The sequence below is a fragment of the Scyliorhinus torazame genome, chromosome 15, assembly GCF_047496885.1.
Source record: "Scyliorhinus torazame isolate Kashiwa2021f chromosome 15, sScyTor2.1, whole genome shotgun sequence".
NCBI lineage: Eukaryota > Metazoa > Chordata > Chondrichthyes > Carcharhiniformes > Scyliorhinidae > Scyliorhinus > Scyliorhinus torazame.
The window spans coordinates 203,770,839-203,797,878 of NC_092721.1; the positions used below are offsets into that span (position 1 = coordinate 203,770,839).

General features: G+C 54.7%; 1 protein-coding gene across 1 annotated transcript in view; it reads right to left on the reverse strand.

Moving 5' to 3' along the window:
• LOC140391342 (uncharacterized) overlaps positions 1-27,040 on the reverse strand; it is a 143,358-nt gene that overhangs the window by 43,770 nt on the left and 72,548 nt on the right. The gene's annotated exons all lie outside the window — the stretch shown is intronic.

The window sequence follows — 27,040 nt, forward strand, 5'->3', positions numbered from 1 at the left end:
TCCATCTCTCTCTCCCCAAACCTCTCCATCTCGCTCCCCAAACCTCTCCACCTCTCTCTCCCTAAACCTCTCCATCTCTCTCTCCCCAAACCTCTCCATCTCGCTCCCCAAACCTCTCCACCTCTCTCTCCCTAAACCTCTCCATCGCGCTCCCCAAACCTCTCCATCTCTCTCTCCCCAAACCTCTCCGTCTCTCTCTCTCCAAACCTCTCCATCTCTTCTTCCACAAATCTCCCCGTCTCCCTCTCTCCCCAAACCTCTCCATCTCTCTCTCTCCAAACCTCTCCACCTCTCTCTCCCCAAACCTCTACACCTCTCTCTCCCCAAACCTCTCCACCTCTCTCTCCTCAAACCTCTCCACCTCTCTCTCCCCAAACCTCTCCATCTCTCTCAACCCACACCTCTCCGTCTCTCTCTCTCCCCAAACCTCTCCATCTCTCCTCCCCAAACCTCTCCGTCTCTCTCTCCCCAAACCTCTCCATCTCTCTCCCCAAACCTCTCCGTCTCTCTCTCCCCAAACCTCTCCATCTCTCTCTCCCCAACCTCTCCACCTCTCTGCCTAAACCTCTCCGTCTCTCCTCCCCAAATCTCCCCGTCTCTCTCTCCCCAAACCTCTCCACCTCTCTCTCCCCAAACCTCTCCGTCTCTCTCTCCCCAAACCTTTCCATCTCTCTCTCTCCAAACCTCTCCATCTCTCTCTCTCCAAACCTCTCCACCTCTCTCTCCCCAAACCTCTCCACCTCTCTCTCCCCAAACCTCTCCGTCTCTCTTCCCCAAACCTCTCCATCTCTCTCAACCCACACCTCTCCGTCTCTCTCCCCAAACCTCTCCACCTCTCTCCCCAAACCTCTCCATCTCTCTCTCTCCAAACCTCTCCATCTCTCTCTCTCCAAACCTCTCCATCTCTCTCTCTCCAAACCTCTCCACCTCTTGCAACCCACACCTCTACGTCTCTCTCTCCCCAAACCTCTCCATCTCTCTCTCCCCACACCTCTCCATCTCTCTCTCCCTAAACCTCTCCAGCTCTCCCTCTCCAAACCTCTCCAGCTCTCCCTCTCCAAACCTCTCCATCTCTCTCTCCCCACACCTCTCCGTCTCTCTCCCCAAACCTCTCCATCTCTCCTCCCCAAATCTCCCCGTCTCTCTCTCCCCAAACCTCTCCGTCTCTCTCTCCCCAAACCTCTCCATCTCTCTCTCCCCAAACCTCTCCGTCTCTCTCTCTCCACACCTCTCCATCTCTTCTTCCACAAATCTCCCCGTCTCCCTCTCTCCCCAAACCTCTCCATCTCTCTCTCTCCAAACCTCTCCACCTCTCTCTCCCCAAACCTCTACACCTCTCTCTCCCCAAACCTCTCCACCTCTCTCTCCCCAAACCTCTCCGTCTCTCTCTCCCCAAACCTCTCCATCTCTCTCAACCCACACCTCTCCGTCTCTCTCTCTCCCCAAACCTCTCCATCTCTCCTCCCCAAACCTCTCCAGTTCACTCTCCCCAAACCTCTCCATCTCTCTCTCCCCAAACCTCTCCATCTCGCTCCACAAACCTCTCCACCTCTCTCTCCCTAAACCTCTCCATCTCTCTCTCCCCAAACCTCTCCATCTCGCTCCCCAAACCTCTCCACCTCTCTCTCCCTAAACCTCTCCATCTCTCTCTCCCCAAACCTCTCCATCTCGCTCCCCAAACCTCTCCACCTCTCTCTCCCTAAACCTCTCCATCGCGCTCCCCAAACCTCTCCATCTCTCTCTCCCCAAACCTCTCCGTCTCTCTCTCTCCAAACCTCTCCATCTCTTCTTCCACAAATCTCCCCGTCTCCCTCTCTCCCCAAACCTCTCCATCTCTCTCTCTCCAAACCTCTCCACCTCTCTCTCCCCAAACCTCTACACCTCTCTCTCCCCAAACCTCTCCACCTCTCTCTCCTCAAACCTCTCCACCTCTCTCTCCCCAAACCTCTCCATCTCTCTCAACCCACACCTCTCCGTCTCTCTCTCTCCCCAAACCTCTCCATCTCTCCTCCCCAAACCTCTCCGTCTCTCTCTCCCCAAACCTCTCCATCTCTCTCCCCAAACCTCTCCGTCTCTCTCTCCCCAAACCTCTCCATCTCTCTCTCCCCAACCTCTCCACCTCTCTGCCTAAACCTCTCCGTCTCTCCTCCCCAAATCTCCCCGTCTCTCTCTCCCCAAACCTCTCCACCTCTCTCTCCCCAAACCTCTCCGTCTCTCTCTCCCCAAACCTTTCCATCTCTCTCTCTCCAAACCTCTCCATCTCTCTCTCTCCAAACCTCTCCACCTCTCTCTCCCCAAACCTCTCCACCTCTCTCTCCCCAAACCTCTCCGTCTCTCTTCCCCAAACCTCTCCATCTCTCTCAACCCACACCTCTCCGTCTCTCTCCCCAAACCTCTCCACCTCTCTCCCCAAACCTCTCCATCTCTCTCTCTCCAAACCTCTCCATCTCTCTCTCTCCAAACCTCTCCATCTCTCTCTCTCCAAACCTCTCCACCTCTTGCAACCCACACCTCTACGTCTCTCTCTCCCCAAACCTCTCCATCTCTCTCTCCCCACACCTCTCCATCTCTCTCTCCCTAAACCTCTCCAGCTCTCCCTCTCCAAACCTCTCCAGCTCTCCCTCTCCAAACCTCTCCATCTCTCTCTCCCCACACCTCTCCGTCTCTCTCCCCAAACCTCTCCATCTCTCCTCCCCAAATCTCCCCGTCTCTCTCTCCCCAAACCTCTCCGTCTCTCTCTCCCCAAACCTCTCCATCTCTCTCTCCCCAAACCTCTCCGTCTCTCTCTCTCCACACCTCTCCATCTCTTCTTCCACAAATCTCCCCGTCTCCCTCTCTCCCCAAACCTCTCCATCTCTCTCTCTCCAAACCTCTCCACCTCTCTCTCCCCAAACCTCTACACCTCTCTCTCCCCAAACCTCTCCACCTCTCTCTCCCCAAACCTCTCCGTCTCTCTCTCCCCAAACCTCTCCATCTCTCTCAACCCACACCTCTCCGTCTCTCTCTCTCCCCAAACCTCTCCATCTCTCCTCCCCAAATCTCCCCGTCTGTCTCTCCCCAAACCTCTCCACATCTCTCTCCCCAAACCTCTCCATCTCTCTCTCTCCAAACCTCTCCATCTCTCTCTCTCCAAACCTCTCCATCTCTCTCTCTCCAAACCTCTCCATCTCTCTCTCTCTCCAAACCTCTCCACCTCTTGCAACCCACACCTCTACGTCTCTCTCTCCCCAAACCTCTCCATCTCTCTCTCCCCAAACCTCTCCGTCTCTCTTCCCCAAACCTCTCCATCTCTCTCAACCCACACCTCTCCGTCTCTCTCCCCAAACCTCTCCACCTCTCTCCCCAAACCTCTCCATCTCTCTCTCTCCAAACCTCTCCATCTCTCTCTCTCCAAACCTCTCCATCTCTCTCTCTCCAAACCTCTCCACCTCTTGCAACCCACACCTCTACGTCTCTCTCTCCCCAAACCTCTCCATCTCTCTCTCCCCACACCTCTCCATCTCTCTCTCCCTAAACCTCTCCAGCTCTCCCTCTCCAAACCTCTCCAGCTCTCCCTCTCCAAACCTCTCCATCTCTCTCTCCCCACACCTCTCCGTCTCTCTCCCCAAACCTCTCCATCTCTCCTCCCCAAATCTCCCCGTCTCTCTCTCCCCAAACCTCTCCGTCTCTCTCTCCCCAAACCTCTCCATCTCTCTCTCCCCAAACCTCTCCGTCTCTCTCTCTCCAAACCTCTCCATCTCTTCTTCCACAAATCTCCCCGTCTCCCTCTCTCCCCAAACCTCTCCATCTCTCTCTCTCCAAACCTCTCCACCTCTCTCTCCCCAAACCTCTACACCTCTCTCTCCCCAAACCTCTCCACCTCTCTCTCCTCAAACCTCTCCACCTCTCTCTCCCCAAACCTCTCCATCTCTCTCAACCCACACCTCTCCGTCTCTCTCTCTCCCCAAACCTCTCCATCTCTCCTCCCCAAATCTCTCCGTCTCTCTCTCCCCAAACCTCTCCATCTCTCTCCCCAAACCTCTCCGTCTCTCTCTCCCCAAACCTCTCCATCTCTCTCTCCCCAACCTCTCCACCTCTCTGCCTAAACCTCTCCGTCTCTCCTCCCCAAATCTCCCCGTCTCTCTCTCCCCAAACCTCTCCACCTCTCTCTCCCCAAACCTCTCCGTCTCTCTCTCCCCAAACCTTTCCATCTCTCTCTCTCCAAACCTCTCCATCTCTCTCTCTCCAAACCTCTCCACCTCTCTCTCCCCAAACCTCTCCACCTCTCTCTCCCCAAACCTCTCCGTCTCTCTTCCCCAAACCTCTCCATCTCTCTCAACCCACACCTCTCCGTCTCTCTCCCCAAACCTCTCCACCTCTCTCCCCAAACCTCTCCATCTCTCTCTCTCCAAACCTCTCCATCTCTCTCTCTCAAAACCTCTCCATCTCTCTCTCTCCAAACCTCTCCACCTCTTGCAACCCACACCTCTACGTCTCTCTCTCCCCAAACCTCTCCATCTCTCTCTCCCCACACCTCTCCATCTCTCTCTCCCTAAACCTCTCCAGCTCTCCCTCTCCAAACCTCTCCAGCTCTCCCTCTCCAAACCTCTCCATCTCTCTCTCCCCACACCTCTCCGTCTCTCTCCCCAAACCTCTCCATCTCTCCTCCCCAAATCTCCCCGTCTCTCTCTCCCCAAACCTCTCCGTCTCTCTCTCCCGAAACCTCTCCATCTCTCTCTCCCCAAACCTCTCCGTCTCTCTCTCTCCACACCTCTCCATCTCTTCTTCCACAAATCTCCCCGTCTCCCTCTCTCCCCAAACCTCTCCATCTCTCTCTCTCCAAACCTCTCCACCTCTCTCTCCCCAAACCTCTACACCTCTCTCTCCCCAAACCCCTCCACCTCTCTCTCCCCAAACCTCTCCGTCTCTCTCTCCCCAAACCTCTCCATCTCTCTCAACCCACACCTCTCCGTCTCTCTCTCTCCCCAAACCTCTCCATCTCTCCTCCCCAAATCTCCCCGTCTGTCTCTCCCCAAACCTCTCCACATCGCTCTCCCCAAACCTCTCCATCTCTCTCTCTCCAAACCTCTCCATCTCTCTCTCTCCAAACCTCTCCATCTCTCTCTCTCCAAACCTCTCCATCTCTCTCTCTCCAAACCTCTCCACCTCTTGCAACCCACACCTCTACGTCTCTCTCTCCCCAAACCTCTCCATCTCTCTCTCCCCAAACCTCTCCGTCTCTCTTCCCCAAACCTCTCCATCTCTCTCAACCCACACCTCTCCGTCTCTCTCCCCAAACCTCTCCACCTCTCTCCCCAAACCTCTCCATCTCTCTCTCTCCAAACCTCTCCATCTCTCTCTCTCCAAACCTCTCCATCTCTCTCTCTCCAAACCTCTCCACCTCTTGCAACCCACACCTCTACGTCTCTCTCTCCCCAAACCTCTCCATCTCTCTCTCCCCACACCTCTCCATCTCTCTCTCCCTAAACCTCTCCAGCTCTCCCTCTCCAAACCTCTCCAGCTCTCCCTCTCAAAACCTCTCCATCTCTCTCTCCCCACACCTCTCCGTCTCTCTCCCCAAACCTCTCCATCTCTCATCCCCAAATCTCCCCGTCTCTCTCTCCCCAAACCTCTCCGTCTCTCTCTCCCCAAACCTCTCCATCTCTCTCTCCCCAAACCTCTCCGTCTCTCTCTCTCCAAACCTCTCCATCTCTTCTTCCACAAATCTCCCCGTCTCCCTCTCTCCCCAAACCTCTCCATCTCTCTCTCTCCAAACCTCTCCACCTCTCTCTCCCCAAACCTCTACACCTCTCTCTCCCCAAACCTCTCCACCTCTCTCTCCTCAAACCTCTCCACCTCTCTCTCCCCAAACCTCTCCATCTCTCTCAACCCACACCTCTCCGTCTCTCTCTCTCCCCAAACCTCTCCATCTCTCCTCCCCAAATCTCCCCGTCTGTCTCTCCCCAAACCTCTCCACATCTCTCTCCCCAAACCTCTCCATCTCTCTCTCTCCAAACCTCTCCATCTCTCTCTCCCCAAACCTCTCCACCTCTCTCCCCAAACTTCTCCCGAAACCTCTCCATCACTCTCCAAACCTCTCCGTCTCTCTCTCCCTCAACCTCTCCATCTCTCTCTCTCCCCAAACCTCTCAATCTCTCTCCCCAAACCTCTCCATCTCTCTCACCAAACCTCTCCACCTATCTCCCCAAACCTCTCCGTCTCTCTCTCCCCAAACCTCTCCATCTCTCTCTCCCCAAACCTCTCCATCTCTCTCCCCAAACCTCTCCGTCTCTCTCTCCCCAAACCTCTCCATCTCTCTCTCCCCAACCTCTCCACCTCTCTCCCTAAACCTCTCCGTCTCTCCTCCCCAAATCTGCCCGTCTCTCTCTCCCCAAACCGCTCCACCTCTCTCTCCCCAAACCTCTCCGTCTCTCTCTCCCCAAACCTTTCCATCTCTCTCTCTCCAAACCTCTCCATCTCTCTCTCTCCAAACCTCTCCACCTCTCTCTCCCCAAACCTCTCCACCTCTCTCCACAAACCACTCCACCTCTCTCCCCAAACCTCTCCATCTCTCTCTCTCCAAACCTCTCCATCTCTCTCTCTCCAAACCTCTCCATCTCTCTCTCTCCAAACCTCTCCACCTCTTGCAACCCACACCTCTACGTCTCTCTCTCCCCAAACCTCTCCATCTCTCTCTCCCCACACCTCTCCATCTCTCTCTCCCTAAACCTCTCCAGCTCTCCCTCTCCAAACCTCTCCAGCTCTCCCTCTCCAAACCTCTCCATCTCTCTCTCCCCACACCTCTCCGTCTCTCTCCCCAAACCTCTCCATCTCTCCTCCCCAAATCTCCCCGTCTCTCTCTCCCCAAACCTCTCCGTCTCTCTCTCCCCAAACCTCTCCATCTCTCTCTCCCCAAACCTCTCCGTCTCTCTCTCTCCACACCTCTCCATCTCTTCTTCCACAAATCTCCCCGTCTCCCTCTCTCCCCAAACCTCTCCATCTCTCTCTCTCCAAACCTCTCCACCTCTCTCTCCCCAAACCTCTACACCTCTCTCTCCCCAAACCTCTCCACCTCTCTCTCCCCAAACCTCTCCGTCTCTCTCTCCCCAAACCTCTCCATCTCTCTCAACCCACACCTCTCCGTCTCTCTCTCTCCCCAAACCTCTCCATCTCTCCTCCCCAAATCTCCCCGTCTGTCTCTCCCCAAACCTCTCCACATCTCTCTCCCCAAACCTCTCCATCTCTCTCTCTCCAAACCTCTCCATCTCTCTCTCTCCAAACCTCTCCATCTCTCTCTCTCCAAACCTCTCCATCTCTCTCTCTCCAAACCTCTCCACCTCTTGCAACCCACACCTCTACGTCTCTCTCTCCCCAAACCTCTCCATCTCTCTCTCCCCAAACCTCTCCGTCTCTCTTCCCCAAACCTCTCCATCTCTCTCAACCCACACCTCTCCGTCTCTCTCCCCAAACCTCTCCACCTCTCTCCCCAAACCTCTCCATCTCTCTCTCTCCAAACCTCTCCATCTCTCTCTCCCCAAACCTCTCCACCTCTCTCCCCAAACTTCTCCCGAAACCTCTCCATCACTCTCCAAACCTCTCCGTCTCTCTCTCCCTCAACCTCTCCACCTCTCTCTCTCCCCAAACCTCTCCATCTCTCTCCCCAAACCTCTCCATCTCTCTCACCAAACCTCTCCACCTATCTCCCCAAACCTCTCCGTCTCTCTCTCCCCAAACCTCTCCATCTCTCTCTCCCCAAACCTCTCCATCTCTCTCCCCAAACCTCTCCGTCTCTCTCTCCCCAAACCTCTCCATCTCTCTCTCCCCAACCTCTCCACCTCTCTCCCTAAACCTCTCCGTCTCTCCTCCCCAAATCTGCCCGTCTCTCTCTCCCCAAACCGCTCCACCTCTCTCTCCCCAAACCTCTCCGTCTCTCTCTCCCCAAACCTTTCCATCTCTCTCTCTCCAAACCTCTCCATCTCTCTCTCTCCAAACCTCTCCACCTCTCTCTCCCCAAACCTCTCCACCTCTCTCTCCCCAAACCTCTCCGTCTCTCTTCCCCAAACCTCTCCATCTCTCTCAACCCACACCTCTCCGTCTCTCTCCCCAAACCTCTCCACCTCTCTCCCCAAACCTCTCCATCTCTCTCTCTCCAAACCTCTCCATCTCTCTCTCTCCAAACCTCTCCATCTCTCTCTCTCCAAACCTCTCCACCTCTTGCAACCCACACCTCTACGTCTCTCTCTCCCCGAACCTCTCCATCTCTCTCTCCCCACACCTCTCCATCTCTCTCTCCCTAAACCTCTCCAGCTCTCCCTCTCCAAACCTCTCCACCTCTCCCTCTCCAAACCTCTCCATCTCTCTCTCCCCACACCTCTCCGTCTCTCTCCCCAAACCTCTCCATCTCTCCTCCCCAAATCTCCCCGTCTCTCTCTCCCCAAACCTCTCCGTCTCTCTCTCCCCAAACCTCTCCATCTCTCTCTCCCCAAACCTCTCCGTCTCTCTCTCTCCAAACCTCTCCATCTCTTCTTCCACAAATCTCCCCGTCTCCCTCTCTCCCCAAACCTCTCCATCTCTCTCTCTCCAAACCTCTCCACCTCTCTCTCCCCAAACCTCTACACCTCTCTCTCCCCAAACCTCTCCACCTCTCTCTCCCCAAACCTCTCCGTCTCTCTCTCCCCAAACCTCTCCATCTCTCTCAACCCACACCTCTCCGTCTCTCTCTCTCCCCAAACCTCTCCATCTCTCCTCCCCAAATCTCCCCGTCTGTCTCTCCCCAAACCTCTCCACATCTCTCTCCCCAAACCTCTCCATCTCTCTCTCTCCAAACCTCTCCATCTCTCTCTCTCCAAACCTCTCCACCTCTCTCTCCCCAAACCTCTCCATCTCTCTCTCTCTCCAAACCACTCCACCTCTCTCCCCAAACCTCTCCACCTCTCTCTCTCCAAACCTCTCCGTCTCTCTCTCCCCAAACCACTACACCTCTCTCCCCAAACCACTCCATCTCTCTCCCCAAACCACTCCACCTCTCTCCCCAAACCTCTCCGTCTCTCTCTCCCCAAACCTCTCCATCTCTCTCCCCAAACCTCTCCACCTCTCTCTCCACAAACCTCTCCATCTCTCTCCCCAAACATCTCCACCTCTCTCTCCCCAAACCTCTCCATCTCTCTCTCTCCAAACCTCTCCATCTCTCTCTCTCCAAACCTCTCCATCTCTCTCTCTCCAAACCTCTCCACCTCTCGCAACCCACACCTCTCCGTCTCTCTCTCCCCAAACCTCTCCATCTCTCCCTCTCCAAACCTCTCCATCTCTCTCTCCCCACACCTCTCCGTCTCTCTCCCCAAACCTCTCTCTCTCTCCTCCCCAAATCTCCCCGTCTCTCTCCCCAAATCTCCCCGTCTGTCTCACCCCAAACCTCTCCACCTCTCTCCCCAAACCTCTCCATCTCTCTCTCTCCAAACCTCTCCATCTCTCTCTCTCCAAACCTCTCCATCTCTCTCTCCCCAAACCTCTCCATCTCTTGCAACACACACCTCTCCATCTCTCTCTCCCTAAACCTCTCCAGCTCTCCCTCTCCAAACCTCTCCATCTCTCTCTCCCCACACCTCTCCGTCTCTCTCCCCAAACCTCTCCATCTCTCCTCCCCAAATCTCCCCGTCTCTCTCTCCCCAAACCTCTCCGTCTCTCTCTCCCCAAACCTCTCCGTCTCTCTCTCCCCAAACCTCTCCATCTCTCCTCCCCAAATCTCCCCGTCTCTCTCTCTCTCCCCAAACCTCTCCATCTCTCTCTCTCCAAACATCTCCACCTCTCTCTCCCCAAACCTCTCCACCTCTCTCTCCCCAAACCTCTCAATCTCTCTCTCCCCAAACCTCTCCATCTCTCTCAACCCACACCTCTCCGTCTCTCTCTCTCTCCCCAAACCTCTCCATCTCTCTCTCTCCAAACATCTCCACCTCACTCTCCCTAAACCTCTCCACCTCACTCTCCCCAAACCTCTCCATCTCTCTTTCCCCAAACCTCTCCGCCTCTCCCCATACCTCTCCATCTCTCTCCCCAAACCTCTCCCTCTCTCTCTCCCCAAACCTCTCCACCTCTCTCCACAAACCACTCCACCACTCTCCCCAAACCTCTCTGTCTCTCTCTCCCCATACCTCTCTGTCTCTCTCTCCCCAAACCTCTCCATCTCGCTCCCCAAACCTCTCCACCTCTCTCTCCACAAACCTCTCCATCTCTCTCCCCATACCTCTCCATCTCTCTCCCCAAACCTCTCCCTCTCTCTCTCCCCAAACCTCTCCACCTCTCTCCACAAACCACTCCACCTCTCTCCCCAAACCTCTCCGTCTCTCTCTCCCCAAACCTCTCCATCTCTCTCCCCAAACTTCTCCATCAATCTCTCCCCAAAACTCTCCTTCTCCCTCTCCCCAAATCTCTCCATCTCTCTCCCCAAACATCTCCGTCTCTCTCTCCCCAAACCTCTCCGTCTCTCTCTCCCCAAACCTCTCCGTCTCTCTCTCCGCAAACTTCTCCACCTCTCTCTACCCAAACCTCTCTCTCCCCAAACCTCTCCATCTCTCTCCAAACCTCTCCATCTCTCTCTCCCCAAACCTCTCCAGTTCACTCTCCCCAAACCTCTCCATCTCTCTCTCCCCAAACCTCTCCATCTCGCTCCACAAACCTCTCCACCTCTCTCTCCCTAAACCTCTCCATCTCTCTCTCCCCAAACCTCTCCATCTCGCTCCCCAAACCTCTCCACCAATCTCCCTAAACCTCTCCACCTCACTCTCCCCAAAACTCTCCGTCTCGCTCTCTCCCTCAACCTCTCCATCTCTCTCTCCCCAAACCGCTCCGCCTCTCTCCCCCTCAACCTCTCCATCTCTCTCCCCAAACCTCTCCGTCTCTCACTCCCCAAACCTCGCCGCCTCTCTCTCCCTAAACCTCTGCATCTCTCTCTCCCCAAAGCTCTCCGCCTCTCTCTGCCTCAACCTCTCCGTCTCTCTCTCCCTCAACCTCTCCGTCTCTCTCTCTCCAAACCTCTCCATCTCTCTCTCCCCAAACCTCTCCACCTCTCTCCCCAAACTTCTCCCGAAACCTCTCCATCACTCTCCAAACCTCTCCGTCTCTCTCTCCCTCAACCTCTCCATCTCTCTCTCTCCCCAAACCTCTCCATCTCTCTCCCCAAACCTCTCCATCTCTCTCACCAAACCTCTCCACCTATCTCCCCAAACCTCTCCACCTATCTCCCCAAACCTCTCCGTCTCTCTCTCCCCAAACCTCTCCATCTCTCTCCCCAAACCTCTCCGTCTCTCTCTCCCCAAACCTCTCCATCTCTCTCTCCCCAACCTCTCCACCTCTCTGCCTAAACCTCTCCGTCTCTCCTCCCCAAATCTCCCCGTCTCTCTCTCCCCAAACCTCTCCACCTCTCTCTCCCCAAACCTCTCCGTCTCTCTCTCCCCAAACCTTTCCATCTCTCTCTCTCCAAACCTCTCCATCTCTCTCTCTCCAAACCTCTCCACCTCTCTCTCCCCAAACCTCTCCACCTCTCTCTCCCCAAACCTCTCCGTCTCTCTTCCCCAAACCTCTCCATCTCTCTCAACCCACACCTCTCCGTCTCTCTCCCCAAACCTCTCCACCTCTCTCCCCAAACCTCTCCATCTCTCTCTCTCCAAACCTCTCCATCTCTCTCTCTCCAAACCTCTCCATCTCTCTCTCTCCAAACCTCTCCACCTCTTGCAACCCACACCTCTACGTCTCTCTCTCCCCAAACCTCTCCATCTCTCTCTCCCCACACCTCTCCATCTCTCTCTCCCTAAACCTCTCCAGCTCTCCCTCTCCAAACCTCTCCAGCTCTCCCTCTCCAAACCTCTCCATCTCTCTCTCCCCACACCTCTCCGTCTCTCTCCCCAAACCTCTCCATCTCTCCTCCCCAAATCTCCCCGTCTCTCTCTCCCCAAACCTCTCCGTCTCTCTCTCCCCAAACCTCTCCATCTCTCTCTCCCCAAACCTCTCCGTCTCTCTCTCTCCACACCTCTCCATCTCTTCTTCCACAAATCTCCCCGTCTCCCTCTCTCCCCAAACCTCTCCATCTCTCTCTCTCCAAACCTCTCCACCTCTCTCTCCCCAAACCTCTACACCTCTCTCTCCCCAAACCTCTCCACCTCTCTCTCCCCAAACCTCTCCGTCTCTCTCTCCCCAAACCTCTCCATCTCTCTCAACCCACACCTCTCCGTCTCTCTCTCTCCCCAAACCTCTCCATCTCTCCTCCCCAAATCTCCCCGTCTGTCTCTCCCCAAACCTCTCCACATCTCTCTCCCCAAACCTCTCCATCTCTCTCTCTCCAAACCTCTCCATCTCTCTCTCTCCAAACCTCTCCATCTCTCTCTCTCCAAACCTCTCCATCTCTCTCTCTCCAAACCTCTCCACCTCTTGCAACCCACACCTCTACGTCTCTCTCTCCCCAAACCTCTCCATCTCTCTCTCCCCAAACCTCTCCGTCTCTCTTCCCCAAACCTCTCCATCTCTCTCAACCCACACCTCTCCGTCTCTCTCCCCAAACCTCTCCACCTCTCTCCCCAAACCTCTCCATCTCTCTCTCTCCAAACCTCTCCATCTCTCTCTCTCCAAACCTCTCCATCTCTCTCTCTCCAAACCTCTCCACCTCTTGCAACCCACACCTCTACGTCTCTCTCTCCCCAAACCTCTCCATCTCTCTCTCCCCACACCTCTCCATCTCTCTCTCCCTAAACCTCTCCAGCTCTCCCTCTCCAAACCTCTCCAGCTCTCCCTCTCCAAACCTCTCCATCTCTCTCTCCCCACACCTCTCCGTCTCTCTCCCCAAACCTCTCCATCTCTCCTCCCCAAATCTCCCCGTCTCTCTCTCCCCAAACCTCTCCGTCTCTCTCTCCCCAAACCTCTCCATCTCTCTCTCCCCAAACCTCTCCGTCTCTCTCTCTCCAAACCTCTCCATCTCTTCTTCCACAAATCTCCCCGTCTCCCTCTCTCCCCAAACCTCTCCATCTCTCTCTCTCCAAACCTCTCCACCTCTCTCTCCCCAAACCTCTACACCTCTCTCTCCCCAAACCTCTCCACCTCTCTCTCCTCAAACCTCTCCACCTCTCTCTCCCCAAACCTCTCCATCTCTCTCAACCCACACCTCTCCGTCTCTCTCTCTCCCCAAACCTCTCCATCTCTCCTCCCCAACTCTCCCCGTCTGTCTCTCCCCAAACCTCTCCACATCTCTCTCCCCAAACCTCTCCATCTCTCTCTCTCCAAACCTCTCCATCTCTCTCTCTCCAAACCTCTCCATCTCTCTCTCTCCAAACCTCTCCATCTCTCTCTCTCCAAACCTCTCCACCTCTTGCAACCCACACCTCTCCGTCTCTCTCCCCAAACCTCTCCATCTCTCCTCCCCAAATCTCCCCGTCTCTCTCTCCCCAAACCTCTCCGTCTCTCTCTCCCCAAACCTCTCCATCTCTCTCCCCACACCTCTCCGTCTCTCTCTCCCCAAACCTCTCCATCTCTCCTCCCCAAATCTCCCCGTCTCTCTCTCCCCAAACCTCTCCATCTCTCTCTCTCCAAACCTCTCCATCTCTCTCTCTCCAATCCTCTCCATCTCTCGCTCCCCAAAGCTCTCCACCTCTCTCTCCCCAAACCTCTCCATCTCTCTCTCTCTCCAAACCACTCCACCTCTCTCCCCAAACCTCTCCACCTCTCTCTCTCCAAACCTCTCCGTCTCTCTCTCCCCAAACCACTCCACCTCTCTCCCCAAACCACTCCACCTCTCTCCCCAAACCACTCCACCTCTCTCCCCAAACCTCTCCGTCTCTCTCTCCCCAAACCTCTCCATCTCTCTCCCCAAACCTCTCCACCTCTCTCTCCACAAACCTCTCCATCTCTCTCCCCAAACATCTCCACCTCTCTCTCCCCAAACCTCTCCATCTCTCTCTCTCCAAACCTCTCCATCTCTCTCTCTCCAAACCTCTCCACCTCTCGCAACCCACACCTCTCCGTCTCTCTCTCCCCAAACCTCTCCATCTCTCCCTCTCCAAACCTCTCCATCTCTCTCTCCCCACACCTCTCCGTCTCTCTCCCCAAACCTCTCCATCTCTCCTCCCCAAATCTCCCCGTCTCTCTCTCCCCAAATCTCCCCGTCTGTCTCACCCCAAACCTCTCCACCTCTCTCCCCAAACCTCTCCATCTCTCTCTCTCCAAACCTCTCCATCTCTCTCTCTCCAAACCTCTCCATCTCTCTCTCCCCAAACCTCTCCATCTCTTGCAACCCACACCTCTCCATCTCTCTCTCCCTAAACCGCTCCAGCTCTCCCTCTCCAAACCTCTCCATCTCTCTCTCCCCACAACTCTCCGTCTCTCTCCCCAAACCTCTCCATCTCTCCTCCCCAAATCTCCCCGTCTCTCTCTCCCCAAACCTCTCCGTCTCTCTCTCCCCAAACCTCTCCGTCTCTCTCTCCCCAAACCTCTCCATCTCTCCTCCCCAAATCTCCCCGTCTCTCTCTCTCTCCCCAAACCTCTCCATCTCTCTCTCTCCAAACCTCTCCACCTCTCTCTCCCCAAACCTCTCCACCTCTCTCTCCCCAAACCTCTCCGTCTCTCTCTCCCCAAACCTCTCCATCTCTCTCAACCCACACCTCTCCGTCTCTCTCTCTCCCCAAACCTCTTCATCTCTCCTCCCCAAATCTCCCCGTCTGTCTCTCCCCAAACCTCTCCACCTCTCTCTCCCCAAACCTCTCCATCTCTCTCTCTCCAAACCTCTCCATCTCTCTCTCTCCAAACCTCTCCACCTCTCGCAACCCACACCTCTCCGTCTCTCTCCCCAAGCCTCTCCATCTCTCCTCCCCAAATCTCCCCGTCTCTCTCTCCCCAAACCTCTCCGTCTCTCTCTCCCCAAACCTCTCCATCTCTCTCCCGACACCTCTCCGTCTCTCTCTCCCCAAACCTCTCCATCTCTCCTCCCCAAATCTCCCCGTCTCTCTCTCCCCAAACCTCTCCACCTCTTGCAACCCACACCTCTCCGTCTCTCTCCCCAAACCTCTCCATCGCTCTCTCTCCAAACCTCTCCATCTCTCTCTCTCCAAACCTCTCCACCTCTTGCAACCCACACCTCTCCGTCTCTCTCTCCCCAAACCTCTCGATCTCTCTCTCCCCACACCTCTCCATCTCTCTCTCCCTAAACCTCTCCAGCTCTCCCTCCCCAAACCTCTCCATCTCTCCTCCCCAAATCTCCCCGTCTCTCTCTCCCCAAACCTCTCCGTCTCTCTCTCCCCAAACCTCTCCGTCTCTCTCTCCCCAAACCTCTCCGTCTCTCTCTCTCCAAACCTCTCCGTCTCTCTCTCCCCAAACCTCTGCATCTCTCCTCCCCAAATCTCCCCGTCTCTCTCTCTCCCCAAACCTCTCCATCTCTCTCTCTCCAAACCTCTCCACCTCTCTCTCCCCAAACCTCTCCACCTCTCTCTCCCCAAACCTCTCCGTCTCTCTCTCCCCAAACCTCTCCATCTCTCTCAACCCACACCTCTCCATCTCTCTCAACCCACACCTCTCCGTCTCTCTCTCCCCAAACCTCTCCATCTGTCCTCCCCAAATCTCTCCACCTCTCTCCCCAAACCTCTCCATCTCTCTCTCTCCAAACCTCTCCATCTCTCTCTCTCCAAACCTCTCCATCTCTCTCTCTCCAAACCTCTCCACCTCTCGCAACCCACACCTCTCCGTCTCTCTCTCCCCAAATCTCTCCATCTCTCCCTCTCCAAACCTCTCCAGCTCTCTCTCCCCACACCTCTCCGTCTCTCTCCCCAAACCTCTCCATCTCTCCTCCCCAAATCTCCCCGTCTCTCTCTCCCCAAACCTCTCCGTCTCTCTCTCCCCAAACCTCTCCATCTCTCTCTCCCCACACCTCTCCGTCTCTCTCTCCCCAAACCTCTCCATCTCTCCTCCCCAAATCTCCCCGTCTCTCTCTCCCCAAACCTCTCCATCTATCTCTCTCCAAACCTCTCCATCTCTCTCTCTCCAAACCTCTCCATCTCTCGCTCCCCAAAGCTCTCCACCTCTCTGTCCCCAAACCTCTCCATCTCTCTCTCTCTCCAAACCTCTCCACCTCTCTCTCCCCAAACCTCTCCGTCTCTCTCTCCCCAAACCTCTCCATCTCTCTCCCCAAACCTCTCCACCTCTCTCCCCAAACCTCTCCGTCTCTCTCTCCCCAAACCTCTCTGTCTCTCTCTCCCCAAACCTCTCCATCTCTCTCCCCAAACCTCTCCATCTCTCTCTCCCCAAACCTCTCCACCTCTCTCCCCAAACCTCTCCGTCTCTCTCCCCAAACCTCTCCATCTCTCTCCCCAAACCTCTCCATCTATCTCTCCCCAAAACGCTCCGTCTCTCTCTCCCCAAATCTCTCCATCTCTCTCCCCAAACCGCTCCGTCTCTCTCTCCCCAAACCTCTGCGTCTTTCTCTCCCCAAACCTCTCCGTGTCTCTCTCCCCAAACCTCTCCACCTCTCTCTACCCAAACCTCTCTCCCCAAACCTCTCCATCTCTCTCCAAACCTCTCCATCTCTCTCTCCCCAAACTTCTCCACCTCTCTCTCCCTAAACCTCTCCACTTCTCTCTCCCCAAACCTCTCCATCTCTCTCTCCCCAAACCTCTCCATCTCGCTCCACAAACCTCTCCACCTCTCTCTCCCTAAACCTCTCCACCTCACTCTCCCCCAAACTCTCCGTCTCGCTCTCTCCCTCAACCTCTCCATCTCTCTCTCCCCAAATCTCTCCGCCTCTCTCTCCCTCAACCTCTCCATCTCTCTCCCCAAACCTCTCCGTCTCTCACTCCCCAAACCTCGCCGCCTCTCTCTCCCTAAACCTCTGCATCTCTCTCTCTCCCCAAAGCTCTCCGTCTCTCTCTCCCTCAACCTCTCCGTCTCTCTCTCCCTCAACCTCTCCGTCTCTCTCTCCCTCAAGCTCTCCATCTCTCTCTCCCCAAAGCCCTCCATCTCTCTCTCCCTAAACCTCTGCATCTCTCTCTCCCCCCAAAGCTCTCCGTCTCTCTCTCTCCCTCAACCTTTCCGTCTCTCTCTCCCTCAACCTCTCCATCTCTCTCTCCCCAAACCTCTCCACCTCTCTCCCCAAATTTCTCCCGAAACCTCTCCATCACTCTCCAAACCTCTCCGTCTCTCTCTCCCTCAACCTCTCCGTCTCTCTCTCCCTCCCCAAACCTCTCCATCTCTCTCACCAAGCCTCTCCACCTATCTCCCCAAACCTCTCCGTCTCTCTCTCCCCAAACCTCTCCATCTCTCTCTCCCCAAACCTCTCCATCTCTCTCTCCCCAAACCTCTCCGTCTCTCTCTCCCCAAACCTCTCTGCCTCTCTCTCCCTAAATCTCTGCATCTCTCTCTCCCCAAAGCCCTCCATCTCTCTCTCCCCAAACCTCACCGTCTCTCTCTCCCCAAACCTCTCCATCTCGCTCCCCAAACCTCTCCACCTCTCTCTCCCTAAACCTCTCCACCTGTCTCTCCCCAAAACACTCCATCTCTCTCTCCCTCACTCTGTCCCTCAACCTCTCGGTCTCTCTCTCCCCAAACCTCTCCGTCTCTCTCTCCCCAAACGTCTCCACGTCTCTCTACCCAAACCTCTCTCTCCCAAAACCTCTCCTCTTCTCCCCAAACCTCTCCATCTCTCTCCCCAAACCTCTCCATCTCGCTCCCCAAACCACTCCATCTCTCTCTCCCCAAACCTCTCCATCTCGCTCCCCAAACCTCTCCGTCTCTCTCTCCCCAAACCTCTCCATCTCTCCTCCCCAAATCTCCCCGTCTCTCTCTCCCCAAACCTCTCCATCTCTCTCTCCCCAAACCTCTCCATCTCTCTCTCCCCAAACCTCTCCGTCTCTCTCTCCCCAAACCTCTCTGCCTCTCTCTCCCTAAATCTCTGCATCTCTCTCTCCCCAAAGCCCTCCATCTCTCTCTCCCCAAACCTCACCGTCTCTCTCTCCCCAAACCTCTCCATCTCGCTCCCCACACCTCTCCGTCTCTCTCTCCCCAAATCTCCCATCTCTCCTCCCCAAATCTCCCCGTCTCTCTCTCCCCAAACCTCTACATCTCTCGCTCACCAAAGCTCTCCACCTCTCTCTCCCCAAACCTCTCCATCTCTCTCCCCAAACCTCTCTCCCAAAACCTCTCCATCTCTCTCTCCCCAAACGTCTCCATCTCTCTCTGCCAAAACAACACCACCTCTCTCCCCAAACCACTCCACCTCTCTCCCCAAACCACTCCACCTCTCTCCCCAAACCTCTGTCTCTCTCTCCCCAAACCTCTCCGTCTCTCTCTCCCCAAAACTCTCCGTCTCTCTCTACCCAAACCTCTCCATCTCGCTCCCCAAACCTCTCCGTCTCTCTCTCCCCAAACCTCTCCATCTCTCCTCCCCAAATCTCCCCGTCTCTCTCTCCCCAAACCTCTCCGTCTCTCTCTCTCCCCAAACATCTCCTTCTCTCTCCCCACACCTCTCCGTCTCTCTCCCCAAACCGCTCCATCTCTCTCTCCCCACACCTCTCTGTCTCTCTCTCCCATAACCTCTCCGTCTCTCCTCCCCAAATCTCCCCGTCTCTCTCCCCAAACCTCTCCATCTCTCGCTCACCAAAGCTCTCCACCTCTCTCTCCCCAAACTTCTCCATCTCTCTCCCCAAACCTCTCCACCTCTCTCTCCCCAAACCTCTCCATCTCTCTCTCCCCAAACCACTCCACCTCTCTCCCCAAACCACTCCACCTCTCTCCCCAAACCACTCCACCTCTCCCCCCAACCTCTCCGTCTCTCTCTCCCCAAACCTCTCCGTCTCTCTCTCCCCAAACCTCTCCGTCTCTCTCTCCCCAAACCTCTCCATCTCGCCCCCAAACCTCTCCACCTCTCTCTCCCCAAACCTCTCCATCTCTCTCTCCCCAAACTTCTCCATCTCTCTCCCCAAACCTCTCTTTCTCTCTCTCCCCAAACCTCTCTGTCTCTCTCTCCACAAACCTCTCCATCTCGCTCCCCAAACCTCTCCACCTCTCTCCACAAAACTCTCCATCTCTCTCCCCAAACCTCTCCATCTCTCTTTCCCCAAACCTCTCCGTCTCTCTCCCCAAACCTCTCCATCTCTCTCCCCAAACCTCTCCATCTCTCTCTCCCCAAACCACTCCACCTCTCTCCCCAAACCACTCCACCTCTCTCCCCAAACCTCTCGGTCTCTCTCTCCCCACACCTCTCCACCTCTCTCCCCAAACTTCTCCATCTATCTCTCCCCAAAACTCTCCGTCTCCCTCTCACCAAATCTCTCCATCTCTCTCCCCAAACCTCTTCGACTCTCTCTCCCCAAACCTCTCCGTCTCTCTCTCCCCAAACCTCTCCGTCTCTCTCTCCCCAAACCTCTCCACCTCTCTCTACCCAAACCTCTCTCTCCCCAAACCTCTCCATCTCTCTCCAAACCTCTCCATCTCTCTCTCCCCAAACCTCTCCACTTCTCTCTCCCCAAACCTCTCCATCTCTCTCTCCCCAAACCTCTCCATCTCGCTCCCCAAACCTCTCCACCTCTCTCTCCCTAAACCTCTCTATCTCTCTCTGCCCAAACCTCTCCATCTCGCTCCCCAAACCTCTCCACCTCTCTCTCCCTAAACCTCTCCACTTCTCTCTCCCCAAACCTATCCATCTCTCTCCCCAAACGTCTCCATCTCGCTCCCCAAACCTCTCCACCTCTCTCTCCCTAAACCTCTCCACCTCACTCTCCCCAAACCTCTCCATCTCGCTCCCCAAACCTCTCCATCTCGCTCCCCAAACCTCTCCATCTCTCTCTCCCCAAACCTCTCCATCTCGCTCCCCAAACCTCTCCATCTCTCGCTCCCCAAACCTCTCCATCTCGCTCCCCAAACCTCTCCACCAATCTCCCTAAACCTCTCCACCTCACTCTCCCCAAAACTCTCCGTCTCGCTCTCTCCCTCAACCTCTCCATCTCTCTCTCCCCAAACCGCTCCGCCTCTCTCTACCCAAACCTCTCTCTCCCCAAACCTCTCCATCTCTCTCCAAACCTCTCCATCTCTCTCTCCCCAAACCTCTCCAGTTCACTCTCCCCAAACCTCTCCATCTCAAACTCCCCAAACCTCTCCATCTCGCTCCACAAACCTCTCCACCTCTCTCTCCCTAAACCTCTCCATCTCTCTCTCCCCAAACCTCTCCATCTCGCTCCCCAAACCTCTCCATCTCTCGCTCCCCAAACCTCTCCATCTCGCTCCCCAAACCTCTCCACCAATCTCCCTAAACCTCTCCACCTCACTCTCCCCAAAACTCTCCGTCTCGCTCTCTCCCTCAACCTCTCCATCTCTCTCTCCCCAAACCGCTCCGCCTCTCTCCCCCTCAACCTCTCCATCTCTCTCCCCAAACCTCTCCGTCTCTCACTCCCCAAACCTCGCCGCCTCTCTCTCCCTAAACCTCTGCATCTCTCTCTCCCCAAAGCTCTCCGCCTCTCTCTCCCTCAACCTCTCCGTCTCTCTCTCCCTCAACCTCTCCGTCTCTCTCTCTCCAAACCTCTCCATCTCTCTCTACCCAAACCTCTCCACCACTCTCCCCAAACTTCTCCCGAAACCTCTCCATCACTCTCCAAACCTCTCCGTCTCTCTCTCCATCAACCTCTCCATCTCTCTCTCTCCCCAAACCTCTCCATCTCTCTCCCCAAACCTCTCCATCTCTCTCACCAAACCTCTCCACCTATCTCCCCAAACCTCTCCGTCTCTCTCTCCCCAAACCTCTCCATCTCTCTCTCCCCAACCTCTCCACCTCTCTCCCTAAACCTCTCAGACTCTCCTCCCCAAATCTCCCCGTCTCTCTCTCCCAAAACCTCTCCACCTCTCTCTCCCCAAACCTCTCCGTCACTCTCTCCCCAAACCTTTCTATCTCTCTCTCTCCAAACCTCTCCATCTCTCTCTCTCCAAACCTCTCCACCTCTCTCTCCCCAAACCTCTCCACCTCTCTCTCCCCAAACCTCTCCGTCTCTCTCTCCCCAAACCTCTCCATCTCTCTCAACCCACACCTCTCCGTCTCTCTCCCCAAACCTCTCCACCTCTCTCCCCAAACCTCTCCATCTCTCTCTCTCCAAACCTCTCCATCTCTCTCTCTCCAAACCTCTCCATCTCTCTCTCTCCAAACCTCTCCACCTCTTGCAACCCACACCTCTCCGTCTCTCTCCCCAAACCTCTCCATCTCTCCTCCCCAAATCTCCCCGTCTCTCTCTCCCCAAACCTCTCCGTCTCCCTCTCCCCAAACCTCTCCATCTCTCTCCCCACACCTCTCCGTCTCTCTCTCCCCAAACCTCTCCATCGCTCTCTCTCCAAACCTCTCCATCTCTCTCTCTCCAAACCTCTCCACCTCTTGCAACCCACACCTCTCCGTCTCTCTCTCCCCACACCTCTCCATCTCTCTCTCCCTAAACCTCTCCAGCTCTCCCTCCCCAAACCTCTCCATCTCTCCTCCCCAAATCTCCCCGTCTCTCTCTCCCCAAACCTCTCCGTCTCTCTCTCCCCAAACCTCTCCGTCTCTCTCTCCCCAAACCTCTCCGTCTCTCTCTCCCCAAACCTCTGCATCTCTCCTCCCCAAATCTCCCCGTCTCTCTCTCTCCCCAAACCTCTCCATCTCTCTCTCTCCAAACCTCTCCACCTCTCTCTCCCCAAACCTCTCCACCTCTCTCTCCCCAAACCTCTCCGTCTCTCTCTCCCCAAACCTCTCCATCTCTCTCAACCCACACCTCTCCGTCTCTCTCCCCAAACCTCTCCACCTCTCTCCCCAAACCTCTCCATCTCTCTCTCTCCAAACCTCTCCATCTCTCTCTCTCCAAACCTCTCCACCTCTTGCAACCCACACCTCTCCGTCTCTCTCCCCAAACCTCTCCATCTCTCCTCCCCAAATCTCCCCGTCTCTCTCTCCCCAAACCTCTCCGTCTCCCTCTCCCCAAACCTCTCCATCTCTCTCCCCACACCTCTCCGTCTCTCTCTCCCCAAACCTCTCCATCGCTCTCTCTCCAAACCTCTCCATCTCTCTCTCTCCAAACCTCTCCACCTCTTGCAACCCACACCTCTCCGTCTCTCTCTCCCCACACCTCTCCATCTCTCTCTCCCTAAACCTCTCCAGCTCTCCCTCCCCAAACCTCTCCATCTCTCCTCCCCAAATCTCCCCGTCTCTCTCTCCCCAAACCTCTCCGTCTCTCTCTCCCCAAACCTCTCCGTCTCTCTCTCCCCAAACCTCTCCGTCTCTCTCTCCCCAAACCTCTGCATCTCTCCTCCCCAAATCTCCCCGTCTCTCTCTCTCCCCAAACCTCTCCATCTCTCTCTCTCCAAACCTCTCCACCTCTCTCTCCCCAAACCTCTCCACCTCTCTCTCCCCAAACCTCTCCGTCTCTCTCTCCCCAAACCTCTGCATCTCTCCTCCCCAAATCTCCCCGTCTCTCTCTCTCCCCAAACCTCTCCATCTCTCTCTCTCCAAACCTCTCCACCTCTCTCTCCCCAAACCTCTCCACCTCTCTCTCCCCAAACCTCTCCGTCTCTCTCTCCCCAAACCTCTCCATCTCTCTCAACCCCCACCTCTCCGTCTCTCTCTCCCCAAACCTCTCCATCTCTCCTCCCCAAATCTCCCCGTCTGTCTCTCCCCAAACCTCTCCACCTCTCTCCCCAAACCTCTCCATCTCTCTCTCTCCAAACCTCTCCATCTCTCTCTCTCCAAACCTCTCCATCTCTCTCTCTCCAAACCTCTCCAACTCTCTCTCTCCAAACCTCTCCACCTCTCGCAACCCACACCTCTCCGTCTCTCTCTCCCCAAACCTCTCCATCTCTCCCTCTCCAAACCTCTCCAGCTCTCTCTCCCCACACCTCTCCGTCTCTCTCTCCCCACACCTCTCCATCTCTCCTCCCCAAATCTCCCCGTCTCTCTCTCCCCAAACCTCTCCGTCTCTCTCTCCCCAAACCTCTCCATCTCTCTCTCCCCACACCTCTCCGTCTCTCTCTCCCCAAACCTCTCCATCTCTCCTCCCCAAATCTCCCCGTCTCTCTCTCCCCAAACCTCTCCATCTCTCTCTCTCCAAACCTCTCCATCTCTCTCTCTCCAAACCTCTCCATCTCTCGCTCCCCAAAGCTCTCCACCTCTCTGTCCCCAAACCTCTCCATCTCTCTCTCTCTCCAAACCTCTCCACCTCTCTCTCCCCAAACCTCTCCGTCTCTCTCTCCCCAAACCTCTCCATCTCTCTCCCCAAACCTCTCCACCTCTCTCCCCAAACCTCTCCGCCTCTCTCCCCAAACCTCTCTGTCTCTCTCTCCCCAAACCTCTCCATCTCTCTCCCCAAACCTCTCCATCTCTCTCTCCCCAAACCTCTCCACCTCTCTCCCCAAACCTCTCCGTCTCTCTCTCCCCAAACCTCTCCATCTCTCTCCCCAAACCTCTCCATCTATCTCTCCCCAAAACTCTCCGTCTCTCTCTCCCCAAATCTCTCCATCTCTCTCCCCAAACCTCTCCGTCTCTCTCTCCCCAAACCTCTGCGTCTTTCTCTCCCCAAACCTCTCCGTGTCTCTCTCCCCAAACCTCTCCACCTCTCTCTACCCAAACCTCTCTCCCCAAACCTCTCCATCTCTCTCCAAACCTCTCCATCTCTCTCTCCCCAAACTTCTCCACCTCTCTCTCCCTAAACCTCTCCACTTCTCTCTCCCCAAACCTCTCCATCTCTCTCTCCCCAAACCTCTCCATCTCGCTCCCCAAACCTCCCCATCTCTCTCTCCCCAAACCTCTCCACCTCACTCTCCCCCAAACTCTCCGTCTCGCTCTCTCCCTCAACCTCTCCATCTCTCTCTCCCCAAATCTCTCCGCCTCTCTCTCCCTCAACCTCTCCATCTCTCTCCCCAAACCTCTCCGTCTCTCACTCCCCAAACCTCGCCGCCTCTCTCTCCCTAAACCTCTGCATCTCTCTCTCTCCCCAAAGCTCTCCGTCTCTCTCTCCCTCAACCTCTCCGTCTCTCTCTCCCTCAACCTCTCCGTCTCTCTCTCCCCCTCAACCTCTCCATCTCTCTCTCCCCAAAGCCCTCCATCTCTCTCTCCCTAAACCTCTGCATCTCTCTCTCTCCCCAAAGCTCTCCGTCTCTCTCTCTCCCTCAACCTTTCCGTCTCTCTCTCCCTCAACCTCTCCATCTCTCTCTCCCCAAACCTCTCCACCTCTCTCCCCAAATTTCTCCCGAAACCTCTCCATCTCTCTCCAAACCTCTCCCTCTCTCTCTCCAAACCTCTCTCATCTTTTAAGACACTACTTAAAACCCACCTCTTTGACCAAGATTTTGATCATCTAATATCGCCCCATGTAGTTAGGTGTCAGAGTTCTTTTCATTTGTTAAATCCCAGTTGGTGTTACTACCGGACAGGAATAGAACCTTGGCTCAGAAGAACATAACTCTTACTTTGTTAGAAAGCATGGAGGAACAGAGTCACATGACTGCCCTTTAACAACCATAAGAAACATTATTAAACATGAAAAGTTGGACTAAAGTACAATACACCTTCACCCCCACTTATCTTCACTAATGTACACAAATTTAAAGGATAACGAGGATTACAAAATATATTGAATGCTTTTCTGGTCTCAGTCAGTAGTAAGCCCACAGACTGACTGTGGTCAGACACACTCCACTCTGAAAGAGTTCCATGAACTCTGTCATTTCCCCTCAAATTCCCCCAGATGATTCTTACATCGTGAACCAACTTGCCTCCCTGGACTCTGACTTCCACACGAGTGATTACAAACTCCACTCACAAGGATACACACTTTAGAATCTTCTTTCAAACAATGCTTTCTCTCTGCTGTTCCCAACGAGGATCTGCTTCCAGATTTTACAACTCTCCTTTCAGCATTCCTTTGTCTTGAATACTTTGAAGCTTTTACATAAACTCGGAGATCCAACCACCAATTGCCTCAATTATCACTTCACAGACTCAGTAAGATGTCACAAACCTCAGAATTACTTTGGATATCTCTGATTCTCACTATAATAATCATCTTTATTATTGTCACAAGTGGGCTTACATTAACACTACAATGAAGTTACTGTGAAAATCCCCGAGTCACTACATTCCGGCGCCTGTTCGGGTACAGAGGGAGAATTCAGAATGTCCAATTCACCTACCAAGCACGTCTTTCGGGACTCGTGGGAAGAAACCGGAGCACCCGGAGGAAACCCACGCAGACACGGGGAGAACGTGCAGACTCCGCACAGACAGTGACCCAAGCCGGGAATCGAACCCGGCACCCTGACGCTGTGAAGCAACAGTGCTAACCACCGTGCTACCGTGCCACCCATAGCGAACACCTCATCAGATTTTCAGCACTTTTTGTCATCTCAATGCCCAGTACCCGGTTACAGTTTCAGTCTCCTCCTTTCCTTGAACTTCCGCTTCCTGGAAACTTCTCTTCCTTCTCCAGTTTCTAGAACAAACTGTCCTTTAGTTTCTGGGACTTGCATTGACGCCCATTATTGCCTGAAATGGTTTTCCTAGCAGGGCTTTGAGAGCGGTTTATTCTCCAGCTCCCTAAGCCGACTGTTTGTATCCCAGTAAAACTAAAACCTCAAAAAAGACTCTCTACCCTAAAGGTCCTTCTGGTTGCAAAGTAACAACACATTCTTTTCCAAGCTCGTCTTTACTTTTCATGCTGTGAACTCTCTCACAGCAGAACCAAACATGCAAACACCTTTAACATGAATCTAACTGGAGTTCACCCTCTCTTACACAGAAACACTAAATTAAACTCACTTGAATCTACACCTTGTATCGAACATTCAACACCAAAATAGGTCAACAGAAAACAACTTCTGCTTCCTCACAGAGTTTACTCCTGTGAAACATTTCTGGCTATTTTGCAATGATAAAGGCTCTATAGAAATACAATTTCTTCCACCACTGGGAACAGTCTATCCTTATCTGTTCTGTCCAGATCCCTCATGATTTTGAACACCTCAACCAAATCTCCTCTCAACCTTCTCCAGGAAAAACAGTCCCAACTTCTCCAATCTAGCTTCGCCCCAGGAACCATTCTTGTGAGTCTTTCCTCCACTCTCTCTGATGTCTCCATGCTCTTATGAAAGTGTGGCGCCCAGAACTGAGTACAATCCTCCAGCTGAGAGTGAACTAGTGTTTTAAACAACTTCAGCCTAACCTCCTTCTTTTTGTATTCAATGGCATTACCATCGCTGAATCCCCCACAATCAACATCCTGGGGGTTACCATTGATCAGAAACTGGACTGGACTCAGCCATATTAATACTGTGGCTACCAGGGCAGGTCAAAGGCTGGGAATCCTACGGCAAGTAATTCATCTCCTGACCCCCCCCCCCCCCCCCCCCATAGCCTGTCCACCATCTACAAGGCACAGGTCAGGAGTGTGATGGAATACTCCCCATTTGCCTGGGTGAGTGCAGTTCCAACAACACTCAAGAAGCTCAACACCATCCAGGACAAAGCAGCCCCACTTGATTGCTCCCCCTTCCACAAACATTCAATCCCTCCACCACTGACAAACAACGACAGCCGTGTGTACCATCTACAAGATGCACTGCAGGAACTCACCAAGGCTCTTTGACAGCGCCTTCCAAACCCATGACCACAACCATCTAGAAGGACAAGAGCAGCAGATACCTGGGAACCCCACCACCTGGAGGTTCCCCTCCAAGTCACTCACCACCCTGACTTGGAAATATATCGGCCGCTCCTTCACTGTCAAAATCCTGGAAGTCCCTCCCTAACAGCAGAGTGGGTGCACCTACACTTTGGGGATTGTAGCATTTCAAAAAGGCAGTTCACCACCACCTTCTGAGGGCAATTTAGGCCTGGGCAATAAATGCTGGCCTAGCCAGTGACACCCACATCCTGAAAATGAATTTCTAAACATCCTGTTTGTCAATATTTACAATACAAACCGCCAACAGAAGCTCAAATATCTCTTCAGCTTTAAGTGCGAAGCATGCCTTCCCAGTCAAATAGCTGGCCAACATTTTTGACCGGGGTCGGAGCACAGAAACGCTTCCGCAAAAC